This window comes from Cebus imitator, unplaced genomic scaffold (assembly GCF_001604975.1).
Source record: "Cebus imitator isolate Cc_AM_T3 unplaced genomic scaffold, Cebus_imitator-1.0 Scaffold271, whole genome shotgun sequence".
Classification (NCBI taxonomy): domain Eukaryota; kingdom Metazoa; phylum Chordata; class Mammalia; order Primates; family Cebidae; genus Cebus; species Cebus imitator.
Genome location: NW_016107586.1, coordinates 39,191 through 56,695, shown reverse-complemented (window position 1 = coordinate 56,695; position 17,505 = coordinate 39,191). Strand labels below are relative to the sequence as shown.

Here is a 17,505-nt window from a genome sequence, read left to right as displayed (position 1 = left end):
TCCCCTCGTTATTTCTTGTTCCCTAATTGTATGATAGGAAGGATGGAAGATACCTTGCCTGATATCTGATATGACACTGGACTCAGCCCTATTATTAGTTAAGATAATAATGGTTAATTCTTTTATGCTTTAGCATTTTAAACTATCAAAATGATCTCATGTTATTCTTCACAGATTCTTAGTCTAGTCTGGAGAGAGGGATAGGCAATCTTCCCCTACTTTACAGATGAAGACACTGAAGTCCAAAAAGATGTCATCACTTGTTCAAGGTTAACACAGCTAGTAAGTGGCGGTCCTGGGATTCGAACCTACTTTTCTGGAATTCCAGATCATTCATTACGGAGAGAATATAGCACTGTGGGCAATCAAGGCTCCCCTGGGCATGAATTCTCATGTGCCATTAACAAGCTGGATGACATCATGCAAGTCATTCAGCCTCCTTCAGTCTTAGTAACATATCTATGAGTTGGGCTTAATAATATCTTACTGTCTTAAAGGGTTGTTGTAAAAAACATGTGGCCGGGAATGGTGGCACACGCCTGTAATGCAAGTACTTTGGGAGGTCGAGGTGGGTGGATTGCCTGAGGTCAGGGGTTCAAGACCAGCCTGGCCAACATGATGAAACCCCACCTCTACTAAAAACACACAAAAAATTAGCTGGGTGTGGTGGCAGGTGCCTGTAATCCCAGCTACTTGGGAGGGTGAGGCAGGAGAATCGCTTGAACCTGAGAGCCGGAGGTTGCAGTGAGCTGAGAATGTGCCATTGCACTCCAGCCTAGGCGACAAGAGTAAAACTCTGNAAAAAAAAAAAAAAAAAAATAGAAGAAAGCAGGTAATTGCAGATGTATTAGTAATCTGTAACATGCTACAAAAAAATAAATGGCTATATATCAACATAGCTGTAAAAGACCTACAATGTCCATTTAAAAAGTAATTGAAATTGTATGATTTCAAATTTCCCAGGGGTAGGCAGAAAAAGATACATTCTGCACTGTAAAATCCCAGACCTGTAAAAAAAAGAAATGGCCTTCGGAACAAGACTTTAGATTCTTAAGGAGCAAAGTTGCTTAGACCCTGTTGACAAAAGCCAGCTTCCCTCGCACACACTCCACCCTTTAACAATTTGTTGCTGTTGTTAGCCTTTCCCACCTTCAGAAAACAAAAGCAACAAAAACCTTTGAACTAGAGATGTATTTTCGATTACGTTGGGTTCATATGGTATCATATTTTTTGAAAAAGCCAAGTTTAAAATGTTGACATTTAAAAGATTAATTCACAGGGAAAAGAAAAGCAGTTCAAATCCTATGAATCTGTGTGACCTGCTCCTCTGCTCTATGCCCAGCCAAGCATTGTGCGTGGGGCCCACAGCAGTGGACTCTCAGTAAGTACATAGGCACAAATTCTCCCCTAGGGTGAAAAGAGAAATTCCATTCAAAACTACAAAATAAATATCCACAAGCCCAGACAACCTGCACTTACTTGAATTCCCTTCACTAATAAATATAAATGTCAACTATTCTTGCTGACGTGTCCTTCATTTAAACAACCAAAGTGGACTGATGAATTTCTCTTCTGTTTCCAGTTAGTTTCCACTCCTAGGTTTTCAACAGAGTTGCGGGGAAGCCAGCCCTAGGTGTGGGCATGGGGAAAGAGCCCGCTTTTGAAACAAGTATCTTTGGGAAATAGCAAGGGTACTGAGGTTATCCATGGAATAAAACATGGCAGGCAGTTTCCATTCCAGGCGGGGGTGGAAATGAGGAAAGAGGGTGAGAGACAAGTTTAATGTACTTTGTGGCGACAGAGTGAGCATCAGGCAGAGGCCATCTTTTGCAAGAGAACAGAGGGGAAATTCACACCTTCAGGCAACTCTACTTCAGTCTCCACTGAGAGAGAGCAGACACTCACACTGCTGAGAAGAATACAACTTTGGCTGCCATTACTGAGTCTACCTTACCTTGCCCATTGTCTGGTCTTCATCACTTCCCTTTTGTTGTCCTGCATCGGGACCAGTTACATAAAAGCCTTCCAATTTCTAACTGTCTTGATGTCTGCTGTCTGACTTGCTGCATTTTTTTCCCATGACAGGATTATTCATTCTCCATTCATGGAATGTTCTCTGTGTATTATAACAGGTGAAAGGATGGAGCTACTCAATGTTTGGACTAGTGCCTCAGTAAGGCTTCCATTACAGAGTCAGGCTATTACGGTGTTAGGTAAGGTATTTTACATATAATTATATAATAGATCATAATTTACATGATACAATCAGGTATTAGATTTAACATGCACCTGACAGCCCCTGAAGACAAAGGCATGGAATACTCCAATCAAATGTGAAGGCCCCAGGATCTCCTGATGTTGGGACAGGCCTCTGGGCTTGGACTCTGCTCCAGGAGATAAGAATGTCAAGGGGCCATGTATGACAGCAGAAGGCAGATTATATTCCTGTGGTCACTTTCCACTAAAGGGGAACAAATTGGATTCCATGCCTTTCCCTTCAGGAGCTCTCAGGTGAGTGGTAAGACGAATACCATTGTAGCAGCCTCACACTGTGGCTCATCTGTCACCAGATTCTAGTGTTCCTGGGCTCAAATGACCACTGGAAGCAAGGATGCCAGCTTCTTTCACAGAATAAGAAACCCAGCAAAGGGATGACAACCTAAGTCCTAATAACTATGTGACTGGGCATACTTACCCCACTGGCTCTCTGATCATTAATTCGTTCACACAACTGTCAGATATTTATTGAGGGTCTCTCTCATGTCAGTCACCAAACGGAAAACTATAATTAAGCGAGCAATAACCAACCAAACAAACAAATATGGCCTGGGCTTTCATGATCTTACAGACCTCTACTGAAACACATATACTTTATTTAAATAATCACACAAATAAAAATTATTGCAGGAGTGACATGAAGGGAAGATACATGGAGTTCTAAGCTTTTGCAACACACAGGGATGGAGAGCTGAGGTGATTGGGAACTTCAAAGAAGGCTTCCAAGAGGAAGTTATGTCTGACCTGAGAAGACCTGAAATTAACCAAACGAAGGAGATGAGTAACTGAGGCACAAATGAGAGACAGCAAGCCAGGGGAACAGAGGAAACAGATGTGCAAAGGGCCTGTGGCAGAGGGAAATAGTACGGCTGAAGAAATTAAAAGAGACAGAGGAAAAAGAGAGAGAGAACAAGCACATGTTACCTGGCCAGGTGTGGTGGCTCACACCTGTAATCCCAGCACTTTGGGAGGCTGAGGTGGGCAGATCATGAGGTCAGGAGTTCAAGACTAGCCTGGCCAATATGGTGGAACCCCGTCTTTACTAAAAATATAAAAATTAGCTGGGCATGGTGACACATCCCTGTAGTCCCAGCTAGTCAGAAGGCTGAGGCAGAAGTAAGAATCGCTTGAACCCAGAAGGTGGAGGTTGCAGTGAGTCAAGTGAGCCACTGCACTCCAATCTGGGTGACGGAGCAAGACTCCATCTCAAAAGAAAACAAAAACAAAAACAAACAAACAAAAAAACATGTTACCAAATGAGGTTAAACATAAAAATACCTTTTAGAACTTGTGGGTCAAATTCTTGATTTTTATCTTTCTTCTAAGAGCAATGAAAAGCCATTAAAGTGTTTTAATTCTTAAATGTTTCTAAAAATTTAATTGATAAGAATTACACATATTTATGGGGCATATGTGATATTTCAATACATGTATATAATGTGTGGTGATCAAATCAGGATAACCATGATATCTATAACCTTGAACTTTTTATTTCTTTGTTAGAAACATTCAAATCCCTTCCCTCTAGCTATTTTGAAACATATAATAAATTGTTAACAATAGTCACTGTGCTATAGAGCACTAGAACTTATTCCTCCTGTCTAACTGTGATTTTGTTCCCATTAACCAATCTCTCCCTACCCAGACTCTGGTAGCTACCATTCTACTCTCTATTTCTGCGAGATCAACTTAACAATTACAGCATTCTAAGGATTTAAGGAAAGATGGCATGTTATTTTTAACTCAAAATGATCACTCTGGCCAAGATATGGAGATGAACTAGAAGGGGATCCAAGTGTGCGGGAAATCCAATTTGGAGGTATCCTAGGGATAGATGATAGATTAAAAAAAATTTTTTTTAAATCTCCAGCAGAAAATTATATGCACCTTTCCGTCAAAATTAACTCTCATAGTTTATTGGTTTTGAAATCAGTGATTCTGAGCCTTTGATAACAACATCTCTTTTACGAGTTTTATTTCTTAATCTGGATACCCAAGTGCTACCTAAGACCCAGCCACTGTTTTGAGTCCTCTGGGAGGATGCCCAGTGCTGCTGCAGTCTGAGGTCTGCAGCTGATGCCGGGCTGTAGCAAAGGCCAAGACTCTCTAATTCTCATTCTTGAATGTTAGGTTTTCTTGTGGCCGGATTCATCTTAAAATGAACAGTATAGCACAAGCTAATGTTATCCTTATTTGATTTTAATATGATGAAAAAGCTTTACCAGGATGCCTTAGGATTGTAAGTGCTAAGGGTGGGAATGGAAAGACTAAACTCATTGTTTGCAGACTGGTGCATAATCACTAACAAAAGTTTCACGATACATGCAGCCAAGATGAGCAAACTTCTCTTGGAAAATGAGTTGCTAGGTGGTACTGGGGTAAGCTCTGTCAACTCCTCGGGGCTGGGATGAGTCTTGTTAATGGCTGTATCCCCAGTGCCTTAATATAATGCCTGCATCCCCAGTGCCTTAATGCAGTGCCTGCATCCCCAGTGCCTTAATGCAATGTCTGCAAATGATCCTTTTTCATTCCATAAAATTTGAAAATTGCACATTTCTATTGTGTGTGTCAATATTCTTTCTTATATATTATCTCACATGGATGTTAGAACATGTAGGAGATAGACAGGACAGATATTTATATTTGTATATCAGAAAAATGAGCACAGAGGGGTTAAGTAAGATGCACAAAGTCATGCAGCTAGTTAGAGACTTACAAAAGGGTTTAAGATGATCTGTGGCTTGACTTGACCTATTCAGTTCAGTCCTCTTCAAATTTAATTGAAATTACTTGCAATATTTCTTTCAGACCAAGAGGAAGGTGGTAACAAAGATAAAGCATTATTTTCTTTTCTTGCTTGACTGTATTCATGACTTTGACTCTCTTTTCTTCTCTAACAATGATAAGTTGGCATTTACTCAATACTCTGCTTCTGTCTACCCGCTAGTAAAACAGTATCATGTTTAAGCCATAAAGAAGATAGAAAATATGAGAAACAATTTGTATTCACAATCAGTAGTCAGGAAAGTCTTGTGTATAATTAATTGAAAAATACTTCAATCTAATAAATCAAAAGAAATCATTTCTGAAACTAAATCCAGGCTGGCAAACATCAAGGCTATTATAAAATTCTTTAGATCTAATGCTCTTTAGTCACATGTCTTAATACAGACACAGAACTGAGAAGACTAGTTCAAAAGAAGTGCCTGAGAAAGGCACAAAAACCACATGAAATCTACCTGATGATTTTATTCTCCAAGGGCATCGCTGACTTCTAGAATAGAAAAACAAATATATCAAATGGCCACCAGGAAGCCAAAATTAACCTGAGCAATGAAAGGTGTATGAACCTATCAGTTCCTGCAACACAGATTCGGAGAAGAGTGGGAAAATAAATGCTATAGAAACTCAACACAGACAGCCTCAGTCCAGAAATGAGGCTCCAAGATGTCCCTTAAGGCATCAGAGACCCATTGCAGACTGAAGTAGATTCTCATATCAGAGCTTGGTCCATGCAAGCCTGATAGGGGTCCCTGACTCAAGCTTCATCAACATTTTTCTTGGAAGAGAGCAAAAACTACACTGCAGAAAAATCACTAGCACAACCCATTTTTATTAAAAAATAAGCAACAAATAACACAGTAAATATACCATAAATCTGTGTGTGTTTGTGTGAGTATAGAGAAAGGTGATGGCAAAGGTAATACTGATTACCCTGGGAGAGGGGTGAAGTGAGGGGCAGGAAGGAATCAGCACGATTAAAAGAGAGGAGGAGTGAATGAGAGGAAATAAATATTCCTCCAAAGTTAAAAGGGGGTAGAGTACCATATAACACAAGGAACACTATAAAATACAACATTATACCTCTGCTATTACTGTAATAAAGCAGTGTAACATAGACTTTGTTTTGATTGATGATGGAATACAACCAAAGAATTTTTGTTATTTTTGTGTTCTTTTGACCACAAAGTAAGATTTTTCAAACATCATTAAGTGGCACTGAGTGACAGAAAAGAAACCAGATATTTCAGCTATTTCTTCGTCTGTTAGGCTGAGGTGGGAGGATCACCTGAGCCTAGGAAGTCAAGGCTGTAGTGAGCCATGATTTCTACACTGCACTCCAGCCTGAAAAACAGAGTGAAACACTCTCTCCTTAAAGAAAAAAAAAATAGAAAAGGAAAAATTATTGCTCTACAAGATCCCCTAAGGGAGAGAGAACATTTCTTGAAAGCTTACTGTGTCAGAAATAATAGCAACTACTTTCCATATATTTTCTTTTTTCTTTTTCTTTTCTTATTTAATCTTTGTATTAGTACATTTTCACACTGTTATAAAGAGCTGCCTGAGACTGGGTAATTTATAAAGAAAAGAGGTTTAATTGACTCACAGCTGCACATGGCTAGGGAAGGCCTCAGGAAACTTAGAATCATAGTGGAAGGGAAAGCAGACACACCTTACCAGGCAGCATGCCAAAGAGAGTAGGAGGAACTGTCAAACACTTATAAAACCATCAGATCTGTGAGAACTCACTCTCCACCATCAACACAGCATGGGGTAAACCACCGCTGTGATCCAATCACCTCCCACCAGGTCCTTCCCTTGACACTTAGGGATTTGGGGTATATTTTGGGATGAGATTTGGGGTAGGGACACAGAGCCAAACCATATCCATCTTCAACCCTAAAAGAACTCAGACCTGTTCAAATTTGCCTAGAGTCACAAGACTCATTTGAACCAGGCTGTTCTTAACTCCAAGTCCAGCACTCTCACAACGGGTTCACAGAAAACACTCAAACTACACTGTGGTGCTCATTCCCAGATGAGTGCTAAACAACGAATTCACTTATGTGTGAAACCAAAGAACTGTTGTAAGCTTCACTAACTACAATCCTTTAGAGGAATGCCAAACCAGTGTGGATCTACTTGAAAATAGTGATGTAAGATGGTCCCACTGTAATATGCCAGGCTCTGTAAAATACCCCAGAAGCTGCAAAATGTGCTTGTGAGGATTCCTGGTGGTGTGAATGTTTGACAAAGTATGAGATGACTCATCAGGAAACAACTGTTGTAACTGTGTTGGACCTTCTCATGTGACATTTTATAATAGTAAACTGAGCTTTTCTAGAATAGGACAAAAGAGTCTAGGATAAAAGGCAGCTGCCCATGCCCTATCTTCTCTTCCCAAGTAAGTTATATGTCCTCTCTGACTTCTCTTCCAGAAAGCTTCCTCGCCAGAGCAGCTGGGACAGGGTTCCCAGGATGTCTGGTTTGAATTATGCCCTATAGGCTTTTCTTCAGTTTCAAAACTGAGCTCTGGACAGCAACTCCAAGATGTCAAAATCCCTGCATAATTACAGAATACTGTCAGCCTTTTTCCTGTGCCTGTTCAAAAATGGTTTTCTAAAGCACATGTCTTTCTCCAAATGTGCAGACCTCCTGAGCTGCTCTGCAAGCAAAACCCACAGTGAACTTAGATGCTCTGACCTGGAGGATGAAGAATCGCCAGAGTGAAGAGGATGGTGCAGAGGGTTTTAAAATTTTTCTGGAGAACTCAGATCTGTCAAGGCCAGGAATGCCAGAGACCACACTTTGAACACACCAAATCATTTGCCTAGATTTATGACATTTCACATTTTCTAAGATGAAATGAAGATGGTTGATTTTTCGGGCCCTTCTATGAGGACTTAGATCCTTGGGACTTGCCTAACTAAATACCCCAATAATTCTGGATCTAATGCCCAGATCAAGACATTCCAATAGGAACATCACAAAGCAGTTCAATTCTTCCTTTGAAAATGGGAAATAGTACCATATATCTGACTCAACCCCAAATTTCCCTTTTATGTCTTCTGTACATAGTATCTGGCTTAAAATGGAACAGAATGCATAAGGCAAGAGTAACACTTAGCTTGTATAAGCAGATAATGACTATAAGCTGGGGCCTCTGTACTCTGTCTAGATATTGTGGTGCAGAGAGGGGTTCAGGATCTTGACCCATTGCGCTTTGGAAGCACTTTTTAGATAATAAGGGACATTGCTATACTGTTACCACTGCACAGTGGCTAAAGGTTACATCAGCAGGCTCTGGCTGGAAAACTAGGGGGCTGCCAAATGACATAAATCTTATAAATGTTTTTGAATGACTTTTGAAATGTACTCATGAAGTAAAAACATTCAGCTACATAATCAGAAAGAAATTATATATATATTTTAAATTGTAGGAGGTTTCCTGTAGGAATAAATATCTAGACAACCAGGTATTCCTAGTAGTAAATTATGTAACAGAAATATGTTAGCTTTATTAGAAGGAAAAGAAAAGAGAAAAAAGGCATGGTATATCCATTGGGAAATGCAGAAATACATAAAATGATGACAAAGAAAATTAAAATCACCCATAATTATATCACCCACAGATTACACTGTTAACATATTGGTGAATATCATTTTAATCAATGTGCACATGGACACAAATACCACCCCTATAACACTGGAATCACTATACTGTTTTTAGCATCATGCAGTCAGCATGTTTAAATAGTTGAAATTTTTACACCTAGGATCACCTGATGGTCTTGGCCAAGTAATAAGACCTCTTCTACGAAATGGATATATGATCTCTTGCCCTGGAAGTCACTTCATCCCCGTTCTAAATTATTAGGTTGTTGTGAAATTTATTTTACAGAGGTGCTGCCTGTGAAGGAGATGCCCTACAAAAGTCAGGTGGCAACTGGGAATTAGAAGACCTAGTTTTATGTCCTTTGAAAACACTGTTTATTTGGACCTCAATTTCTCTCCCCGTAAATTAAAGATGGGAAGACGTGACGATCCTAATTGTCACTTCCGAGTCAGATAATCTAATTTTTACAATTCTATTATTCTTGTCATTGGCATTATTGTGCATCCACACATATATATTCTAACGCCAATTGGAGCTGATGAGATAAGCTCAGATCTCACGTAATGAGGCAGAACTCATTCAAGTGCTGCTGTCATAAGGTGGAGACTTTCCGTTGTAGACCAGTTTGAGGACTGAGTGGCCATGGAATAATGAATGACAATGTGCAAAGCCAGAAGCCTGAGGAAGTTACTCACTCAGGCAAGGATCGTATGCTGTGATAAAGCCCTGATTCAGGGGTGGTGACCACCCATGTGGATGAAGTGGGACATTAGTGTTGTCAGGGCCTAAAGCAAGCAGACTAGGAGATTGAAAATCCAAACTGAAGACTATTTCATGAATCCAGCCTCTGGGATGTTTGCTGAACGCTCAGTAATGAGCCAGGTATTTCTCTCTACTTATCAAGTCAGGCTAAAGTTCTTAGCAAACATCTTTTCTTTGAGACCCTAAAAAACAGCAATACTCTTGGATTAGTTTTGAGGAGAGAGAAAAGTGGAGCCTTGGAAAGTGTTGCTAACCAATGCAACTTGAACTTCAGACATTAGGTGTCTAGCTAAAGACAACCTATATTGCCTGCCTCATTTCCTTCAACAACAGCAAGCGAGAAGACATGAAGTGACTCGATTATCTTGCTAGAGTCAAAGAGAATAAAGCTGAATGGAGTAAGGAAAAACACATGAGAAAGCCTCGTATCTCCATGGCTCAGTGAAATCAGCTTCTGCTCCTTTGTGTGGAAGGAGAAAACAGTTGAGGTGTCTATGTCAGAACTAAGCAGGCTTAGAAACTGATACCTGCCTCAACGTAACACTGCCTATTAACTCTTTGTGCTACCCCTAAAGGCTCCAAACAGCCTTTTCTCCAGATGAAAAAGTAGGTCAAATTCTGTCATGAATTCAGACAAGTGAGTATCTTGCAGAAATTTTTATCAACAGCCATCTTCTCTACCATCTGATGGCTGCCATCAGCCTACAATATTTATGAAGTGTTATTATACTCTGGGTAGTTTAATGCTCCCGTAAGTCTTTCAATGTACGTGAAATTACAGATCAGTGAAATCTGTCTAATGAGGACACAGTCCTCACATTTTGGAGTTAAATCTCACAAAAGTAATAATCATGAATTTTCCTTATTAAGTTTCAGTCTTTGTATGTAAATTGAAGTATTAAGACAATGAGATACAGATCAAAGTTTTAATTTTCGTCCCTTGCCTCAGATTTAATTTAAAAGTCTTAAATTATGCAGAGAATTGCATCTCTTTATTCTTACAGCTGTTTAAAACAGATTTAATTATCTTCCTCAACATGCAGACACGACTTCTGCCTACCAGTTTTCTCAAACAAATGCCTCCCAAATCAGTTTCGTTGAGTTCTTCAGACTGATTAGGCCCTTTGCCCTCTATCCTGTGCCTTCGGGTTCTTGCATTGGATTTCTCTGGGAAGCTGAGTTATCGTGTTGAAAGTCTATAGGCTCATTAGGTGTTCATTAGTGGTCCAGAGGACATCCATCTTGAGTGAGTCTCCAAGCACAGAGATGCCACCTCTCACTGCATGCTTGGATGTCAGTGCCAAACACCTTCGATCAGCTTCCTAAAAGTCAGGCATAGTTTGAAAATGTTCGGCATCTTAGACTCAAGTTTATGGACTCCTCTACTCCTCTTCCAGTTGGTTCTTGGATTTTTCTTTATTTTAAAGGTAATAATGATTCCTAATGCACTGTGTGTGTGTGCTTGTGTATGTGTGCACACACCTGTATTCTTCGTGCATCTGCCGCAATGAGTCTGGGATGGAAGTGACTGCTCCTTTGGTTGTGCTACTAATGAAGGTTCTGTCATGAGGATACACTTGGAGAGAACCCTAAACGCAGCAGGAAATGAGGCAGGGGTGGTGCTGGTGACATTGAAATTTTTCATTGACCTCAACATAGTTACGTAGGTCTCTGAGTAATACATCAGGTGAACCAATCTGTGGGATTTTGGAGGAGTTGTGTTTATGGAGGCATTTCTGTCATCGAGGTTTTGAGGGTGACCTCATATGCTATTTGCAGGAAAGAATTCCATTTCTTTCACATATCAAGTCTGTGATATTATGGCTTGAGTACACACTACTGTATATGAAGTTGCAAACTAGCATCAGTGTACCTAGCCTTTGATTATTTTCTGTCAATAAGAAGTTCTCCTCTTTGCTCTGGTTTTAGCAATGTTTTCATTGATATTCTCATGCTAGAATTAGGACATGTACTAGGAAAGGATTAGGGAAGAGGTTTAGATTTCAGATGAAGACTTTACCATGTTTTGATTGTTTTTCAAATGTTAAGAGTCTTTTCCTTTTGAGTTTTATCTCTATGCTTCTTGGAGAAGCCTATGCAAATCCACATACATTTATTGAGTTTCTATCAATGTATCAGGCACATTGTGCAGAGATGTCAGAACTGCAATCAGGAGTGACATGAATTTTACCTTAAAGATATGTATAGTTTACTGGGGAATGCCAGAAATAGTATTACAATAATAATGCAATAAATTATTGCATTATAATTTCTTATATTCATATAATTTATTATTAATCTTTTTGTTTCCAATTGCTATAAGATACTAGGCACTTTCTACTTCATTTTATTTAAAACTCAATATAACAGAGGTCCTAATTAACCCAAAACATATATTCCCACAAACTAAAGTCCATTAATGAATGAAAAGTACATGACATAAAACTGGCACTTAGTAAAATATTTGTCAAAGAACAAATAAACACAGATATCTATTTGCTGAGACAGCTGATTCCTCAGGTCTCTAGTACGTTAGAGGAAATGCAGTGGAGATGGAGATTACATGGAAGGGTTTTTATGCAAGCAAATGGGACAAAGAAAAGAGGCTTAGATCAGTCCCTAATGCAACCTCGACCCATAAAAGGGAGACAAGACTGTAGGAGAAAGTTGAAGCGTGAGTTAACATGGATAGAGGCACAAGCTTTGGTACTCAAATGACAAAAATATTGTAACAACTTGGGGAGGTAAAATCTTTTGCCCTCTCTGCATTAATCATACTGTAATGTCATATCAGAACCTAGCAGGGACCTCTAAGTTTTTTTGGTACCCGGAGGACTTGTTGTTTCACAGGCATCAGAAACAGGACTTTAACATCCCTGTTTTTATAAAGAAATGGTACCAGAAATGGGGCAAGAGTCAGACACTATTTTCAAAGTAAATTTAGAAGCATAAAATTCAAATAAGAAATGTACTCTTATAAATTTTGAGGAGAACAAAGACACCATGTATGCCACTAGGGGCACATGCCAGGGATTTTTTGTTTTTGTTTTAGATTTAATTTTAAAATATTATGGCCTAATTTATACCCAAGCCTCTAGAGAAATACATGTATTCTAAATTCCTTGGGTGCTGCATTCATATCCTGTGTTTTTGCAATATTCTTTAGAATAGATAAAACAGTGTCAGGCATACCAAACATTCAACAAAGGCACCATTTTCCAAAGACAGGAAACCCAGAGAGGATTTAGCATCTGTCTTTCCTGAATGAAACGTTCTGCCACAATGGGATCCCAAATCATTAATATTCTCAGAGAAGCCAGAAGGAACGTTTTGGTACATTTATTGATTAGTGTCTAAGAATGTAAGAGCCACAGGCCAGACTGGCCTGGCCTTTGATGATGTGGCCTTTTCTTTCTACTCCTCGATCTTTGTGACTACTTAGAATCCCAGCCATGGGTTTCTACAAAGGCTTCAGAGTTATATGAAGTTCTTCCTTAGAAAATGGTTCCTTCACCATAGAGAAGCAACAGAAAGAAAAGATACCACAGTTCCTGGATTAGACTCTAGACTCTTATAGTTAGCAGTTGTGTGATCTCAGGTAAGCTACTTGCCTTTTTGTGCCTCAGCTGTGCCATCTTATAAAATGACAATAACGGTAACACCTACTTGCATAGAGCTGCTGTAAGATTTACTTAAGATAATTCATGAAAACTCTCACAAACTGGAACAGTGGTACTCAATAAATGCTGGATAACCACATTATTATCATTGTGTCGAGTGTCAATTCTACCCAACTTTTCAGAGATAATCTGTGTCTCTTCATTCTGCATTGCCAATCACGTGCACCTTCTGTGCCTACATATGTAATCCAGAAGGAGGTCATGGAGAAACTGAGGGTTTTTTCTGCAAGGAGGAGTCTGAAACATTAGCACAGCATCCCACAATCACATGTGAGGTCTCCAAGGCCTCCTGATATGAAGAAGGTGATCTTGGCTCAGTGCTCTGCAGCAGGAGAAAAGAGCGTCAAGAGGCCAGATCTGACAGCTGGAGGCAGCAGATTTCATCCCTGCTATTGAAGCTTTGCCCACTCAAGTGGAATGAACTGACTTGTTATCTTTTTTCCCTTCTTGTGCCCAGAAGGCATGAATTCACACATCTTGGAACCAGATTCCCCAATCTGTTCCCACAACACTCAAACCAGTTTGAGATGCCTGGTGATGATCTTCGTTACATGGAAAGCAGAGTTGAACAGATGAGAGCCAGGCCTCTCTGAAGTGTGTTCTCTATCATTTGCACAAAGGTTGGAGCTGACCAGAAGTGAAAGTTCTTGTTTCAGATCTTCCTATACTGTGTTCTTAGAAATGGAAAAACTTTCGGAACTCTGCCTTAGTATAAACATCTGCCACTTCAAAAGATGATACCCTCTGGGTATCATGATCGGGTCCCTCATGTCTCTGGGAAGAGAACCTTCACATTCACCAGGCAGGTAAACACAGGGTGGAAGTTGGCCCTAAGAGTACCAGAAACGTTTTTCTTAACTTTCCTTTTTTGCCCAAAGACCTAAGTATAAAGTACTATATTTTGTATGGATTTCCAAAATGATTTTAAGTAAGCTTTTTGTTGAGTAAAATATACATTAAAAACGTACAAATCACCAAAACATACAACTTCTCGTGCCTGTCAATCCCAGCACTTTGGGAGGCCGAAGTGGGCGGATCAACATGAGGTCAGGAGTTCAAGACCAGCCTGACCAACATGGTGAAACCCCATCTCTACTAAAAATACAAAAATTAGCTGGCGTGGTGGTGGGCACCTGTAATCCCAGTTACTCGGGAGGCTGAGGCAAGAGAATCCCTTGAACCTGGGAGGCAGATGTTACAGTAAGCCCAGATCATGCCACTTGCACTCCAGCTTGACAAAGGTAGACTCTACCTTGACAAAGGTAGACTCCATATCAAAAAATAATAAAATAAAGTTAGTATAATTATAAAGAAATGTATTAGTATAGTTTCTTTTTACTTAATGAGTTTTGTTTGCTGCTTTAAAAAAGTCTTTGCATAATGCAAGGTCATGAAGATACTCTTCTGTGTTTTCTTTTAGAAATGTTAGTATTAGCTTTCAAATTTTGATGGAAAATCCAGTTATAATTATGTTTGTATATTATGTGAGGTAAAAATTCATTTATTTCCATATGGATATTCAACACTGTAGCATCCATTTACTGAAAGGATTATAATTTATCCACTGTACTGCAGCGTCTCATTTGTCATAGTGTGTTTGTGTATATATAAAATATACCCATATGTATATATACATATGTTTCTTGACTCTCCATTATCTTCCTTGTTCAGCTTGTGTATGTAATATATATATGTGGTAATGTCAGTCATCCAAGTTTGTGGGTCACCTTCAAAATTATCTTTGCTATTCTTCGGGTCTTGACATTTTGTGTAAATATTATCATATTATCAATTTTAATACATAAAATATGCTGTAGAATTTTATACAGATTACTTTGAATTCAAGTAAATATGAAGAAAACTGATGTATTTTTATAACACTGAGTCTTCCAATCCATGGTCAGGGTGTATCCCTCCATTAATTTAGGTTTTTCTCAAAATTTATTTCCAAATGTGTTGTTTTCTGGGTAGCACTATTGAAAGTAAGATTTTAGATTTGATTATAAATATTCATTGTATTTTGATGCTATTATAAATTTTATGCACACACACAATCTTCTACTTGTTTTGAGGATTTATATGTCCAGGTATCAAGATTTACCCTAATTCTAGTGAAAACATAATGTGTTTGAACTTAGTCATTAACATAGGTTTGAAATTCACACCAAGGGAACAAAATAGAGTGCCTAGAAATGGAGCCACACATAAACAATCAATTGATTTATACAAAGGCTCATAGCAATTCAGTGTGAAATGAAAAGGCTTTCAATAGTACTGGGACAATTGGGTATGAATATGGATGAAATATAGAAACGTGAAACAGTTCTATTCAAGATGAATCATGCATATCAATGTGAAGCCTAAAGAGAAATCTTGGGGTATGACTTTTTTTCACAATGTTGGTTTAGGTAAAGACTTCTTAAGCCTGAAAAAAAGCACTGAAGTGACAAAAATCACTAATTTTCAAGATGTAATTACTGATAATACTTGAGTATATAGCTACCATTTAAAAATTTTAATTTTAATGTGTTTGAGACAGGGTCTCCCTCTGTCAGCCAGGCTGGAGTGCAGTGGCGTGATTATGGTTCACTGTAGCTTTGAACTCCTGGGCTCAAGCGATTTTCTCACCTTAGCCTCCCAAGTAGCTGGGACCACAGATACACGACACCACGCCTGGCAACTTTTTAAAAACTATTTTTATTTTTTTGGTACTTGCCCAAGCTGTTCTCAAACTTCTGGACTCAAATGATCCTCCCACTTTGGCCTCCCAAAATGTTGGGATTCTCCACATCACACTTATATCTACCATTTCATATTTTTTTTCTATTTGTCTCAACTGTAGTATGTTCTTTTTTTCTCTTTTACCTACCTAACTTTGGATTAATGAAACCCTTTTAAAGTTACTGCAATTACCTGTCAGCAGCTTGATGATAAGATTCTCTTACTACTCTTTCAGTTGTTACTCTAGATGCTGAAGCACACATTCTGGATATGTTGGAGTCTAATATAAGTTAGAACTTTTTGTGTGTGTGTGTGTGAGACGGAGTCTCACTCTGTCACCCAGGCTGGAGTGCAGACACTGCGTGGGGTTGGAGCCCCAGAGCCTGGCCCTGCATGCTCCCCTAGAGGTTTGAGCAGTGGGGCACTGAAGAAGGGAGCCACACCCCCATCACATGCCAGCGAGGGGAACAAGGGAACATTTCCCGTGTGGATATCTCCATGACTGTTTATATAACAAACCATTTGTGTTTTCTGCAGCACTTCAAAGATGTCATTCCATTTTCTTCTGGGCTTTTTAAACACTTTTTGATTTTAGACTTCAGCAGTTCGAATGTTAATAGCTAAGTGATTTTTCTTTGCATATATTCTTCTTGAGTTTGCTGATTCTGTTAAATCTGTGAGTTAATATGATGATATCTTTCATCAGGCTTAGAAAATTCTCAGGCTTTATCCTTTCAAAAATGATTATGGCTCCTTATCTCTCTCTTCTCCTTCTGGGACTACAATTGCAGCTGTGATAGACCTTTTTACCATTTTCCACTTGTCTCTTATTATTTTTCTCCATATTCTATTTCTTTCTTTTATGCTCCAGATAATATATTTCCTGCTGTCCTTTCTTTCATTTAACTTCTATCACATGTGTTCAATCTGCTGTAAACCTAAGTTTCTAATATCAGTTATCATATCTTTATTTTTACAACTTCTATTTTGTATTTCTTATTGATTATTGCTCTGGGGTTCAATTTTCCACATCTTCTTACATTCATGAACATATTAATAATTGTTATTTTACAGGATATCTTAAATAAACACTGTTTCATGCAACTGTTGTTCTTTTCTTGTTTGTTTTCCCCTTTGGTCTTGTTTCTTGACATACCTCAATTTTTTTAAATGTCCAGCATTTTATATGAAAAATAATAGGTAAAGCTCTGGTTTATGTTATTTTCCACTAAAGAAGGTTTACTTTGGTTTCTAACAATCATTTCAGAATTGAAGAGAATCACTTTAAGCGATTCAGAGACTGAAGTGATTTCAGATTGTATTTCTGGGTGCACAGGGCCCGTTCTAATTCAGGTTTGCCTTTACTCCTACAATAGAGATTTCCAGAAGTACCACAAACCAAGTCTTAAAGATCGTTCACCAGGGTCCTCTTCCTTGATAGGTCTTGAATTCAAATTTTTATCTCCCCAAAGGGTAATACTTCTAAAAACTCATTTCCTGTATTACTTAAGTATCATGAAATACCTCAGGGAGTAAAAAGGTCCTGGATATGTGCTGCTTCCCTGTGCTTTCCTTCTCTCTGGGATATGACCTCATCAGTCCCAGTTTTGGAATATCACCAAAGTCCATTTTTTATCTCCCAAGCCTTGTGAATCTATTAACACCTGT

At 38.8% G+C, this 17,505-nt stretch overlaps 1 protein-coding gene across 1 annotated transcript in view; it reads right to left on the bottom strand.

Annotated features, from left to right (window-relative positions):
- LOC108284149 (VPS10 domain-containing receptor SorCS1-like) overlaps positions 1-17,505 on the bottom strand; it is a gene marked incomplete at its 5' end in the record, with an annotated part of 113,382 nt that overhangs the window by 59,723 nt on the left and 36,154 nt on the right. The window lies entirely within an intron of this gene.